The 14,964-nt window shown below is 37.5% G+C and overlaps 1 long non-coding RNA gene across 1 annotated transcript; it reads right to left on the bottom strand.

The window, feature by feature from the left end:
* Positions 1–2,884: 2,884 nt before the first annotated feature.
* Positions 2,885–5,132, bottom strand: LOC146002321 (uncharacterized). The gene is made up of 2 exons (XR_014443695.1): positions 5,061–5,132; positions 2,885–3,082 (listed from the first exon to the last, which is right to left on the bottom strand). It is a non-coding gene; the product is annotated as an uncharacterized LOC146002321 (long non-coding RNA).
* Between the last annotated feature and the right edge of the window lie 9,832 nt (positions 5,133–14,964).

Raw genomic sequence — 14,964 nt, forward strand, 5'->3', positions numbered from 1 at the left:
GAACATAGAGTGGAGTCCTCAAAATCGGATCACTTTCAAATGAAACACACATAAAATCGAAAGTAGTCATTTTTTTCGACACGAACTGAACTGCATCCGACAGGTACATCATTGCTACATATGTTCCCGAAACTGTTTTTTACATTTGCATATTAATAAAGTTACATATTGAAAACTAAAGGAACCACAAAATATTTTTTTGTACAAATGTCCTGCAAACCGGATCACGTGTCCTTGAAAGCCGATCATAGGGTAGCAGCTGAAATATAACTGCAGTGACAAACATATTTGTCCAAACTTTCACTAACACCTTTCACTACACAAAACACCTTGTACTACTGAATACACTATTCACCACACAAAACACTTTTTCCTACACAACACACTTCCCACAAATGAATGTATTTTTACCTTGTGCTCCAACACATTATTCATGGTACCACTCTGAGCACCGCATGCAAGAAATGCAATCGCCGATAAAACTGTAATTTTAATCTGAGTACGTAGGTTGTTCGCTTTATATCCGACCATTTTTGATTCGGTGCTGCCACCTGACGTATCATGCTGGAACTATGGGTCTGCTGGCGGGAATAGTGTTGTGTCTGACCTTGTAGGTGTGTGAGTGTTGGTAGTGAATGTTATCAAATTGCGCCGAAAATCAACCGGTATTGGGAGGATTACGTAATTGCCTTTTCCATGCTAAGTTTTCATACGTACGCATTGTGAAACAGTGTCGGGAGAATGGGTTAACACTCGGGGTGACTACTGCGAAAGCTATTGTGGCCCGTTACACACAACAGGCTCTCCTTGCGAAACTTTCACCCACGAAAACCACCAGAAGAAGGGCTGCAAGCCGTGTACACCACCGTCTACCGCGTCACATTGCCGAACGTTAGACGAACTGCAGGAAACTGTGTGAAAAGTACCTGGCGGGTTACAAATTGAAGAAAGTTGTCACAATGGATGAATCATATGTCCATCTCACTGCTGGTGGTGACATTCGGGCGATCACATACCGTGACATTGACAGCAAGGGGAACAGCAACTTTGTTCGTCAGTGCAGGGAAAGTTTCCCTCGTGGCTTTATGGTTGTGACGGGATTCGGATATGAGGGTAAGTTGATGATACGCAAGGTGAATGCCAGATACTTCCAAGACTCCATTCTGACGCCTATCTATCGGAGAGACATCACACAATTGTATGGAATGGACGCGAACCAGGTGATGATCCATATGGACAAGGCTTCGAGTCATACCACCAGAACATCACTACGTTTTTATACGTTTTTATCAGGAAATGGCTGAGGAATTAGGAATTCGTGTCATTCCGTTTGAAGACATTCCTGTGAAAAGCCCAGATACCAGTCCAATGGATTTTTGCACATTTGGACTGTTGAAACGACGTGACTTTTAGATGCTGCTGTAAGGTTTCGTAATTGTCTCACATTTTTGGGCGATGTGACATGGGCGTTTTTCTTCTTTTGTTTGTATGCTCTTTCGTGCTGGAGTTGGTGCTTTTTTGGTGAGGGTACGATGTTTATATATATATATGTGTGGTGTGTGTGTGTGTGTGGAGGGGTGTTATATATCCTTTTTTTTCCTGTTTTCTAACATCTAATCATACATTCTGTTTACATATTGTGCTATTGTGTGGTGATCAGATTTGCACTACTTTTTATGATCCGATATAAAGGATTAGTATACGTACTGCAAGTACAGCCTACACCAGGAACAGCAACAATGACCATGAAAAAGTCAATGACATCGTATTTGTGTACTATAACACACAAACATCAACACCTATTACAACAATGCTTACCTTATGAGCTTAACCAAGAACTGAAGAAATATTTCACAGCAGTAAACACACACAATGGCTGACGTCAACGGCATGTTTCGAATCGCTTTGTCACAATGAAAACAGAGTGAGCACTGTACCTATCCGCTACTGCCTGCACGAGGCATGGGGTCACTCAGTAAGAATAGTAAAATACATCACCACGCCATATGTTCAGCGCTGGAGACAGTAAACCTTAGCGCGATCCGGTTTGCAGGCCGATCCAATTTTGAGTACTCCACTCCATTCATCGATCTCGGAGGATCGTTACAGGGTGTACTACGTGGACGTGATGTTTACAATTGGGTGTACTACGTGGAAGGTCACCCCTTACACCCCCCCCCCCCGATTACCTTATCTCTGCTTAAAGTGGACTTACAAATTCAAGCACAATAAGATGGCTCCTTATGAAATAAGCACTAGGCAACAGTTCCTCATGTCGGAGACACTTTTCTTCAAATTTACAGGAGAAACTACTTACGGAAATCAGTTTCTGTAGCATTGTCGAAGTTCTTCGAGGTATTTTCTTTCATCTTTCAATCTATTTCAGCCGGAAATCAATTCCCGTTGCTTCAATTTAAGCGAAAACGTAACCATGTTTGCCTAACCTAACTGAACCTAAACTAACCTTCTGTGAATGGTCCGTGGGGCTATCCGGGAATGGTTTATGGGGCTATTCGTGGATGGTTATACGATCCCAAATGGTTTGTGGGGCTCGCACCATGACGTGCGTTCCGTAACACTTCGAGAAATGGCTTATTGTAGCGTAAAAAATGTTTCTAATCGTGTGAAAACCTTAATGGCACCTTCAAATATGTTCCGCAATACACAATTGGTAAGTACGAACTATACGAAACACAAAATATCCGATTTTAAAGTGTCTCCGATATAACGAATTGATACCAAACACTAAGCTCATGTGAGAATATTAGTATTTATTGCATAAATTACATAAAGTACTAGTATTTCAAACTTATGGTGAAGCTAAACTTTCCAGATTGTATTATGCTTAACCAACATGTAACACCTGTTTTTTTGTGTGTCTGGAACATAGAAATGTCCTTACAATAATGTCTATGCCGAATCCATATCATTATTTGAACTTTCTTGAGTTGTCTCGAATACCGTTTCCGCCAACTGTACTTTTGGAGAAACCAGGAAGTGGAATTCCATATGCGTCAGCCAGTGACTGAATTCCCTTCATGTTGTCATCAGTTTTCTTATCCGCTTCGATGCTAGCAGCGTTCTGAAATATATTAAGAAATTTCGTTAATAGCATATGCATTTGGGTACCAAACTAATTATTTTTTTATTTTGATTTGGTGTTTTAAGTCCACTTTAAGCACAGTAAGGCTAATCGGGACTGGACCTACAGTTTAAAGCGGGATCCGAACCACTATGTGCCTTCACCGGGTATCGAACACGGCACCCCTTGATTACAAGGCGATGACGCTGCCACTGCGCCATCGTGGAGGCCCTCTACTAATTCGTTTTAGTGGTGCAGATTTTGTAAGAATTCATTATGATTTGGACTAAAAAATGACCTGCAGAATGATCTTAAAATTATAAAAAATAACTACATTTTTAAAAAAAATCCTGAAAATTATTTTTGCTTGATTTTTAATAGATTACAAGAGAGGAGTGCAATATCTCAATAAAACTCGTTATTTGGTGGTTTAAATTACCGAAGGAGAGGGAAAGATCAATTAAGTGCTAATGCAGTTTTTTGTATTTTTACTTTTACGTAAAACACAAGTAATTCACCTTTCAGAGTGGATTGCACGATGCAGTAGTCGACCAGCATTTCAAAATATAGTTTGGTTAGGCGTGTGTCAGATTATAATTTCCCCTTGTGACTAAAACCACACCAATGGAAACTCAAAGTATTCAAAGTTTTCATTCAAGGGAGCCTCGCATCCCATATGATTGGTACAAAAATGTAATAAATGGAAGTGAGAAAATATATTGAAAATGCTATATTTTTGGGTAATACAATTAGAGGATTCTGTTTTTATCTGGCTTTAAATTCTAGTTAAACGTTATAATTTGAATGAATGCATCAAACCAGAGGCGTAACATACATTCCGTAAGCCTAAGGGGGTCAGAAAAAAAAGTAAAAATTATTATCGTATTTCTCATGTGAAACATTTACGCAAGAATTGAAGATAACTTGCTTGGTCATTTTTACCGATTCATTCTTTTCTTGAATAAGACGCACTTTGTCTTTCCTTCTTTCTCTTGACCTTATACTCCCGATTTTAATTGTTAACAATAAAGAAACTCCAACGGCCACGAAGCAAGAGTGTGAGACATTTAAATGCTTGCGGTTGTTTTGAACTCAAGAATGGCATTTAGATTTCAGCGCCAGGAAAAATAGAGAGATTTTTTAGGGTAAGTGAAATTATTAAATATCATTTTCGTTAGTAATTTATTATTATTTTTTAAATATGATAATTTCATGACGTATCCCTGAATATTTTGTATCGATTCACATTGACATTTCAAATTTAAAGAACGGATGGGGGCTCGCATTCTAATCTCGCCCAGGGCGTCGCGATATGTTGCTACGCCACTGATTGCACTGACTATATTTTCAATGAATGGTGTAAATTTTTGGAAATTTAAATACGGAAGTTATGCTAGCAAATACCTTAAACAACAGGGAACTAACAAAAAGAAAACTGAAGAATTATAAGAAGCGCAACAAAAATAACAAAATATACAGAAAAATACATAAAAGCCAAAAAAACTAGAAAATGCAAAGCAATGCAAAATATGCATCAACCCTACGATGAGCACAGCTCAAGGGTTTAACCGTAGATCAAAAACTCTCACCCCAATGCACACTGAATTCGACTTGAAAAACATAATGTAACCTATTCCAAAAAATAAAGTACAGTGGGATCCATGAGTATTACCGTGCAAATTGTCCATTAGCATGTTCGTGCACTTCATTTGGCCCAATAATAGCTTCAAGAATTAAAAGAAAACTCAAAACAAGCTGTTGACAACTTCTGCACCAGCATACATAAGAATCCATCGCTAAAAAACACATAGGACGTGAGAGAAAAATTAATGAAAATAGTCATGAACAATTTGCACGGCAATACTCATGGATCACACTGTACTACGAAACAAAAGGTATTGGAATTTTACTTCTAATTTACTTGTAATTTACCTGCAATCGTATAACAATATTACACATGTAGTGGTTTGGTACGTACCATGATCAGAATAAAAGCCAAGAGTAGAAGAACAGAATGAAGCCTGCTTGCCATGTTGTAGGGAGCGAAGCACTGTAAGAAAGATAGAAATCACAGAAAAATCTACATAGAAAGTGGTGGACATTTTACACACATCTCAATATGTTGGAATTTATACAGGTAGATCCGTTGTTATTAGAGTTGTGCATGAGGCCACTTTCGATCGCTTGTACAGTGGGATCCATGAGTATTACCGTGATAATTGTCCATGACTATTTTCATTAATTTTTCTCTTTCATCCTATCCGTTTCTAAGAGATGGATTTTTATGTATGCTGGTGCAGAAGTTGTCAACAGCTTGTTTTGAGTTTTCTTTTAATTCTTGAAGCTCTTATTGGGTCAAATAAAGTGCACGAACATGGTGATGGACAATGTGCATGGTAATACTCATGGATCCCACTGTACTCGTTCAAGTCTTCCACCCTCGAGCGAATACAATAGATTATTATTTTAATCGTAGACACATAGAAGCAAAATGGCAGATTCGGCCCACAACCATCTGTTTCATTTTCATATATCACTCTACAGGTATGATAGACTGAACTAACTTTTAACATTTAAATGATGACTATGTTTACTTAAGTGTCAATTTCACTGCGTCTTACACCTCACGATCCATGTTTTAGTGTCCACTATCACAGAAAAATTACGGTTATACGTGTATTACTGGGCTTCGAGCGTATAACGCTCGTTTTGCCTGTTCGAGTGTTATTCGCTCGAATGAAGAAGTTCTCTTTCTAAAGACGTTTTCACGTTCAGAAGACACAACGGCGCTTATGGAGAAACCGCACAGTGTTGCCAATACAGCGCTAGCTCATGTCGCCGGGAAATGATGACCTTCCTTCACAATGAAGGTGTTACGTATTTTGTATATATAATGATAATTATATGTAAATATTAATATTATACTGTGAACGTTACAGTTACCCTTTTTACTATGATCCATTGCGATCACTACGCGAGTGTAATGCACGAATATGACACTTCAGAAATCACTTAAAAAAGTAAAAATCACTGAGCGCTCACACAACTGAAAACACTTTTTCAAGATAGGAAAAAAGTCTAAACAGACCAATGCAGATCTCTCACTCAAGTAAGGGGAACCTGGCACATGGGTTAGATTCAAGTTGCAACCCACACAAACAAATGAGTTATGGCCCACGTGAACTGATAAGACGTGAATGATTCAAGCAAGGCATGTCATATTTCTATCTTGAAGCCCCATATTTTGTCACGTGTTGGAAAGCCTTTCAAAGGTTAATATGGTGTCTATGAATTTATGTGTACGTTGGAAACTGAAAAGTGATCTTCATTTCAGTATTAATGTCGACAGTAATGTAAACAAAAACAACGTGTATTTGCGACAGGACTAATGTTGCTCACATCAGCAGCATTGGAAATAATTGTCAATTATTAAATTTAAGTAATTTCAATTCTATTATAACAAACTGCATGAAGTTCATATTTTTACTGAATGGAAATAAAATGACAACTCGAAAACTTGGTGGTGATTAGCCGGAATGCTGCGGTGAGCCAGCTCAAGATGGCCAGACAACGTCTCCTTACTTCGCGCGCGGTTCGGATTAAAAAGAAACTCCAAATGCATGGAAGTAATATTTCTGGGAACCTTTGAGTGGTTATAAAAAATAATTTCATTATTTTCTCCACAACTTTGTCGCTGGAAGTTTTTACTTGGAATTACAGAACAAAAAATGGCCAGCGACGACATTTTCTACTGCACGAATATAAAAAATCTCCACATACTTTATTTGAATATTTTTTAATGCAAATATGCTTTAAAGTATTGATAACTTCTGAGTACCACCGTCACCTATAACAATTAAAAAACAGTGTCAATTTTTTTAATAATGAATGCTTCAATTTTAAGGCATGTTTCAACGTTAGGAATGAAAACAATGTAAAAATTGTGTTTTCACAGAAAATTTGCGTTTTTAATTTATCTAAAATTATGTAAGCAAGTTACCAGTTTTTTGTGTTCACCATCGTATTCTCTACAAAAGTTCCTGCAAAACTGCAGGTACCGATTTTACTTAAGCTAAATTTTTAAATCCAGAAATTTCACAACAGCGCGCTCGTATTTCCCATAAGAAAAGCATTGCCCATAAGAGCCCATTGTGTCTTTTGAACGTGAAAACGACTATAGTTGGTATATTAATTTTAAGAATCGAAGTAATTGTCACTAAAACAACATTTCTCATTCAAGATTCACTAAAGATACATGGACATGGTTTTTTTAGTTCTACAATAATATCCAGTGAAGCTATCAAAAATTATTTTAAAATTTGCTGCATTTTTACACAAGTATTTTCAATTATGTTTAATGTCATGCTATACCTTTCTGTAATTTTTCGGCCTTTCACTGTGGTATACGTTTCGGATAATATTGTAGACGCTTAAATACTTAGAAACCATGCAAATCTTGATAGGCAAGTTCGTGTGGAAGAACGGGGTGCTCCTATGTCAGACAACCATGTGCCTACGTGGAAGTTGGCCTTGAATTGATAAACATTCATTTGAAATATCAAGCACTGTTTTGTGATAGGTTCTTTTCATGTGATTTCGGTTTATTGGTATATATCAACATTGCCTTCTTCCTTACGTTATTACTTTTAAGCAATTACGGAATTGATATATTGCCTCATAAGAAATGAAGATTCAACACAAGTTAGTGTATGCAATTTCCGAAATAGCTTCAGTTATTCTCCTGATATTTTATTTAAATTCTTCTAGTGTATGGCTTCAGGTTCAATAGCTTCGCAGATAGCCATGCAGACGTCATGCAAATGTCTATTTCTTCTGTAATGCGTCTGAGGAATTTTTGAAAGGAGTCGTACATAAAAATGCGTTGTTTTAAATTGTACGGGGCATTATTAGACAGCAGAAAAGCATCAGTAATACGTAAACCAAAAAGAAAACAATTTAAAACACTTTTTAACACCTTAACACTTCACAAACACGTGCAAACTGGACACCAGCTATCTGGATTCTGAAGCACTAACGCGTCCAGTTCCAAGGTCAGCGTACAGCTGTGGGTATAAATGCCGGCGGACGTCCTCCCACATCTTGACTTGTTAGCCGCAGTTTCACGGAAGACTCGACAGTGAGAGGCACTGTATAAACTAGTATTGTACAAGATATTCCTATATCTCATATGATGGAAACATATCCAAATTACAACTGTGCAAAAATATGGAAAAATATACATGCGTGTCATTTCACCAAAGGTCCAAGGATCTTTATTTGGGCTCAGAAGTTGATGACCAAAAATGTCTTTAAAAATGACCTGCAGAATGACCTTAAAAAAAGTTAGAAAATTATAAAAATGACCTAAAAATAATTTTCACTCTTAAAATGTTTTTTTTTTCAGACAATAGCACAGAGTACTTGAATTAGACAAAACCCATTGTTTGTTGTTTTAAACTACTGGAGCAAAGGACGTAAAAGCAATTAAGTGATAATTTAGTTTTCTTTATTTTTACCTCAAGGTTTTTCTGTGTAAGTCATTCACCGCCTTTCTAACAAGACCATGTCAGAAAATTTAAATGCATAAATTATGCTAGCAAATGTATTTAAAATTCACGAAACAACACGAGACAAAAAAATAAACCTCAAAAATGAATAAAAATATAATAAAGGTGGCAAAAAATACTGAAAAATGACCTAAAAGCCAAAAAGGCTTTTTTCGCTGAAATTTCTTCATATTGCATCTCCAGTGTGTTCCAAATCGTAACGAGATTTACATTTCTACGCTGGGAGAAACCATGTGCAACGTGAAGTCTACAGTGTTTCAAAAGCAACAGTTCCCTTTCTGGTGGCACTGACAGAAATGACTCCACACTGTTTTTCATTGATTCATTAATTTATTTTATTTTACTTCACTTTCTGCGCCACTTTGGCTAATTTGCGGATGAGTGATGATATAATGAAATTGATGAATAGACACTCACAAACATCCATGCCCAGGCCGGGATTCGAACCCGGGACCCCTGGCGTTGTGCTAAACAATCCGCCACGGTGGGCGGCAATTCCACACAGGTAACACAGCGACAGCGAAAAATCAGGTGAAGCCGTCCAGATCGGTAGCTCAGTCGTAGAACAATGACACGGTGTGCCAGAGACTCGTCGAGCATGCATTTTTCACTGAAATTTCTACAAAGAATGTTCTTACATAAAGGAGCTATGGATCTCACCTAGGATGTAATCAATGGGTTCTTGAGAAAAGTGATTGGATTGTGGTACTGATCACCTCAAGAACTTCGCAAGGAATACCTGCTATGCAATCGTAAAAATACATTGACAATATTTGTTTACTAACTAGCTGTCGTGGAAAATTAGAAGTAAATAATAGTTATTTATTTTCTAACACTGACAAGTATTTACCACCTTAATACCTACCAGAAGGAGATGATTGTAATCTGTATCTACAGGGTGACACAAAAGTAATAGCGAAAACTGACACAGGTAAATTTTCGGTTACAAGCCGTAATTGATTGCATTTTGTATACACCGAGTGCTTTACTCCTTGCGTGGTCCGAGGTTTGTTCTTTGTTTACAAAACAGAACATTTCCGAGAGGTGGCGTTGTAATCAAACTGGATGGATACCATCAGTACACAGTCTAATCGTATTGTGGGAGTCACGTCAGTTATTCTGTACTGCTTAGTGAAAATTGAACCTTACAGCAACGAAAAGTACATTTTACCAACTAGGACGAGGTTTACAAACAATGCAGTTAGTGGCGGCTTGTAACCACACATTCGCAATTATCTCGACCCACGTTTACTGAGCCTTTTTACTTCTATTATCGTGTACTTTCACCTGTGTCATTTTGCGCTATTACGTTTGAGACACCCTGTATATACAGGGGGATCTTCTTAGTTTGGGAGTTTCAGCTGGTGACCTTTGCCTCCTGGCTTCTTTGATGTGTGATAATTGGCGGTTTTTGGAACATTGATGTTTGGTTGATGCTGCACAACTGTCCCGGGCGAGTAGTGGTTATCTGGAGCTTTATACTTCTTGATGGTCTGAAGGAAAGAGGCACCGCGCTCCTTCAAAAGCAGTCACCCATTCTAGTACCATCCCGGCGCAGAGCTGCTTGACTTTGAAGATCGTTGTATAATGTCCTTTTCTTCACTGGAGACAGGGCAGCTTGTGTGTTCTCCATGCTGGTTGAACGTGTCCTAGCAGTTGCATTGGATTTGATTTGGATTGGATTGAGTTTGTATTTTAAGTCCACTTTATGCACAGTAAGGCTAATCGGAACTGGACCTACAGTTTAAAGTGGGATGGGAACCACTAGATATGTGTCTTCACCGGGTATCGAACCCGAGACCCCTTGATTGCAAGGCGACGACGCTACCACTGCGCCATCGGGGAGGTCCTAGCAGTTGCATTGTAAGTTTATTATATTATTATTATTATTAATAATAATTGGCATTTATTGAGAGGGCGTTCTTACGACAAACCCTCGTGAAATACATATTACATTACTGAAAATCACCGTTGCAGTAGAAAAATAATAAAAAAGACATTCTGAAGGTACAGAGTTAAATCTAAAACCACATTTAGAATACAATAGAACTAAAACTAAAACCAATACCTCATTCCCATTCATTACGGAAAAACAAATCCAGACCCTATTGTTTGATCCGTAGATGCTTATTTAGGTTTATTTTGTGTGTTGCAGGGTGGGGTTCCCCTGAGGTCAGTGGTGGGCGGAGTTCATTCCATTTTTTTTATTGCAGTGACTATGAAGGAATTTCCACAGAGTGTTGTTCTGGTTCTGTGTGTGGGGATCGTGAATTGTGTTTTTTGACGAAGGTTAATTTGTTTCCCCTTCTTCTTGTACGGGGCAATTTGATCATATACATATTTAGGTTCCTTATTGTTCAGAATCCTGTGGTGGTGCGGGTGCATGGCCCAGAATTTGACTTTCTCACGCATCATGAACTCGAGCAGCATCTCCTGGTCGAGATCGTCGTGGATCTACGCTGTGCTTGCGCCGTAGATGATACAGAGATCTCTGTTCTGCGAACATCCATCGAGGATTTATATAAGACGGCCAAGGACAAATGTACATTACTTCATTTCCTTTTGGGGCAGTTTCAGGTCATTAATACACGAACACATAATGACGCTTCAAAACGTTTTAATGCGACTCATTAAGAAGATTGATTGATTGATTTGCTTTAATTTTACTACGCTTTTGTGCCACTTTTGGCTAATTTGCGAAGAGGTTAATGAGTGATGACATGATGAAATTGTTGAATTCACACTCACAAACACCTCTCCCAGGCCGGGATTCCAACCCGAGACACCTGGCGTCGTAGCTTGATGTGCTCATTGCTGGAAGGGAATCAGGAAACTGGGACAGATCTTTTGCCTCCGCATTATGCTAAACCATATCTACAAAGGAAAAGAAACTGTCTTTGCCCCTCCAGTTTTGGCGTTTTGGCGTTTTGGCACCTTGCTACCCCTGGTTTTCGAACCCAATCTCCCAGCCCCATAGCTAGATATCTTGGCGCCTAGACAGGGATGTAGTTCACCCCTACACTCACTACCAAGCACAGATATTTATGCCTGTCCTTCGATATTTGTTTCTGATATTTACATTCTACAAATTTTGAAATGTGGAAGTAAAGAGAAACTTAGTACAAATAATACGTATAGGTCACAATTGAAGATTCATTATTAAAAAATAAGAAAAAGCGTGATTAAAAAAAGTTTAGCATATTTTAAAATATTTCAGTTGAAAATGTACTATTACTACTAACTAACTAACTCACTAGCCTTCTTAGACCTTAGAAGGCTTATGGCTGCAGAAACACAAGCTTTCCATCTGTCCCTATCCTGGGCAAGATCAGTCCAATCTTTTCCATCCCTTAGGTCCATCTCAACGTTATCCATCCAACTTCATCTTGGTCTTCCTACAGATCTCTTACCATCAGGTTTCCAACAAGAATCCTGTAAACTCTTATTTTCTCTCCTAATTGGTGCCACATGGCCTGCCCACCTAAGTATTCTAGATTTAGTTATTCTAATAATATCTGGAGAGGAATACGAATTGTGTAATTATACATTATGCAACTTTCTTCACTCACCTGTCTCCTCGTCCTTTTTAGGTCCAAGTATTTTCCTAAGAATTTTAATTTATGTTCCTCTTTCAATGTAAGGGACAAAGTTTCACAGCCATGTGAGTACTATTACTACTAGAGGAGAAGGTCTAAATATGGGCGAAGGTTTAAATATGGGTCTTGGAGTTATCAGCGCTCCCCGGTGCTGCAGCCTCGCAGAGACTATGGAAACTGGTTATCTGTCAAGGACAAAGGTTGCGGTGCCAATTCACAAGAGAAAGTGGTGGTTAGTTTCGGCCTTGGACGCTGTTATAGAATTGCGACCTCCGAAAACTTTTTTGCAGGTATGTTTTATTTCAGCGTTTTCTGAATTCTCATCTGCTTTGTATAGGTTATGATATTAGCGGTACATAAAACAAATGTGGGCTTTTATAATGCCATGATTTGTTTGCGAAATATGTACCACAGAGAGCGAAAATAAATTGAAGGTGAAAAATAGCGTGATGGTCAAACTATGGGCTATGAAATGAGGTCTAATGTTAAGATCACATTTTCAACAAATATTTGGATGTTTTCTTAATTTCGATTTTTACCATTCCGCGTGATTTTCAAAACAACAGATTATTCATACATATGAATTTTATAATGTTTCAGCGATAAATGATTGTTTTTTAAATTTTAATTGCTTTTTGTTATATTGCCAGTAGTAGCCCATATTTAGACCACAATTTTGAAATACGTCATTTTACCATTTTTTGGAAATTGCTTTCTTTTTTTAAAAAATGGAGACCTTCTATACTTTAGCATGCTATTACATATAAATATACAGAATATTTCATAGATATGCATTTTAAAGGCAGATGCTTGATATATTAATTTTTTCCTCCGAAAATGACAACATAAAAAGGGGGGCCCATATTTAGACCTTTTACTCTACTTTTGGAAAAAAATTCAAAGTGTAAATTTCTCCATCGTTTATTCTGACTTTCTTACATTTTTAATTTTTTTTTAAAAGCTTTAAATGGCGCCGTCTGTGCAGGGCCTCTTAGGCTTCAGCCCCCCGTAGTCTACCCTCGCTATGCGCCTGTAGTTTTCCCATATATAGATGGACGATGAGCGTAATATAACCTTGGATAAACGTTAATTTTTTTAAAAAAATGTGCAGGTTGGTAGTATTTTCATTAGCTCTCCCATTTATTAGGGAGATTTTTTTGTTTGTCCTATTATTAGTTTTCACTATTTGCATTGACACGAATTTGCGGTTGTATCTATATATTAATAAATTTTTCTTGACCGCAGTTCTCTTAAATGTCGCCGCAGAGAAGGGGTTAAAGTAAAGATTTTCTACCGTGCTTTAGATATTCTAGTAAGTCAAGTATATTTTTTATATATATAAATGTATATTTGGTTGTAGCTTTTCAGCTATGCACCAGTTACATTTGTTTTAGATTTCGTAATTTTACAATTTCATAATTTTATAAAACAATATTTTCTCTTACAATATAGTTGGTAAGTACATATATTAGTTTCTTAGTCGGGTTCCTCAAAAGTGTTGATAAGGCGTATGCGCCATTATATCCTGCTTCTTTTAGATCTCTTAAGAAATAATCACACGTAGTTCCATTAAGACGACATTCAAATACGATGATCAGGTGTTCCTTCAGTTGCACCACACTGACAGATTGGGGATTGCATAATTTTCCTAGTGTACAAGTCTTTAGGGGCTAGGGTGTAATTTAGCCGACATCTAAGAAGGTTTGTTAAAGGGTTTCTTGAAAGATTAATGTATTGATACCAAGGTTCTTTAGGTATAAGTGGTTGAATTGAATAATATTATTTCCCATTAGTCTTCCTTGTAATTGTCCATTGTTTCTGCCAATTTTTCAACAATTCTGGTTTAGCATTAAGTCAAATAAACAATAGATTTCAGAGTATGAAACAAATCAAAGGAAGCTTCACCTTTTGAAGCCCAACCACCCTAAAGGACAGACAGTTAGTGGAATCCGAATGACACTGTTAAGTATCGAAGGCAATCGGGCTCGAAATCTGGACATGATCAAACTAGCACAAGAATTTGCTTCCATCAAAGAAAGTAGTGTACTAGTAATTTGCATTGAACAATATCGTCATTTCTGCATAGGTCTACAGTGTATTTTATAATATGTATTTTTTTTTACAGTTTGTCTGTTGTCAACCTTTGGTATATTGCTAATATAAATGTAGACGTGAATTAATATTTTAGAAAAGATAGTTTTTTTTAACGAGTAGGGGCACACAACTGAAAGTTGCTGGGGGTGCAGAGCGTGTTAGTTACGATACTGTCTAACTGGTTTTGAGTATTTTTTTACTCACCTTGCATATATGAAAGTGATATTAGCATAAATTCGCTTGGGTTAAGCTAATGTTGAGCAAGGTAGAGAATATAGTGTCATGCAGGAAGTGAATTTGATCACCAATGTCAATTTAACTTAATATTAATCTTCCTGTGTCATCCATCAACATGATCATGAAAATTGGACCATTTTCCACTCCTTGTCTCTCCAAGGTAGGAGCACTGATTGAAATAAGAACGGAAGTTCAGAAATTCAAATCGCACTTCCGGTAATATATGTCAACTTTCGCGCGCATCGAATCATTAAGTTTTCGAGAACTTCCGACAGATGGCAATTACCTCAATTTACCATGTCACTTCAGAGCAAGTACTGGTTTTGTTGTTTACTTTTGCGACAGTGTAAAACACTCCCACGTGCAAGTGGATGTGTATAAATATGCA

The sequence above is a fragment of the Lepisma saccharinum genome, chromosome 18 (genome assembly GCF_977018435.1).
Source record: "Lepisma saccharinum chromosome 18, izLepSacc3.1, whole genome shotgun sequence".
Lineage (NCBI taxonomy): Eukaryota > Metazoa > Arthropoda > Insecta > Zygentoma > Lepismatidae > Lepisma > Lepisma saccharinum.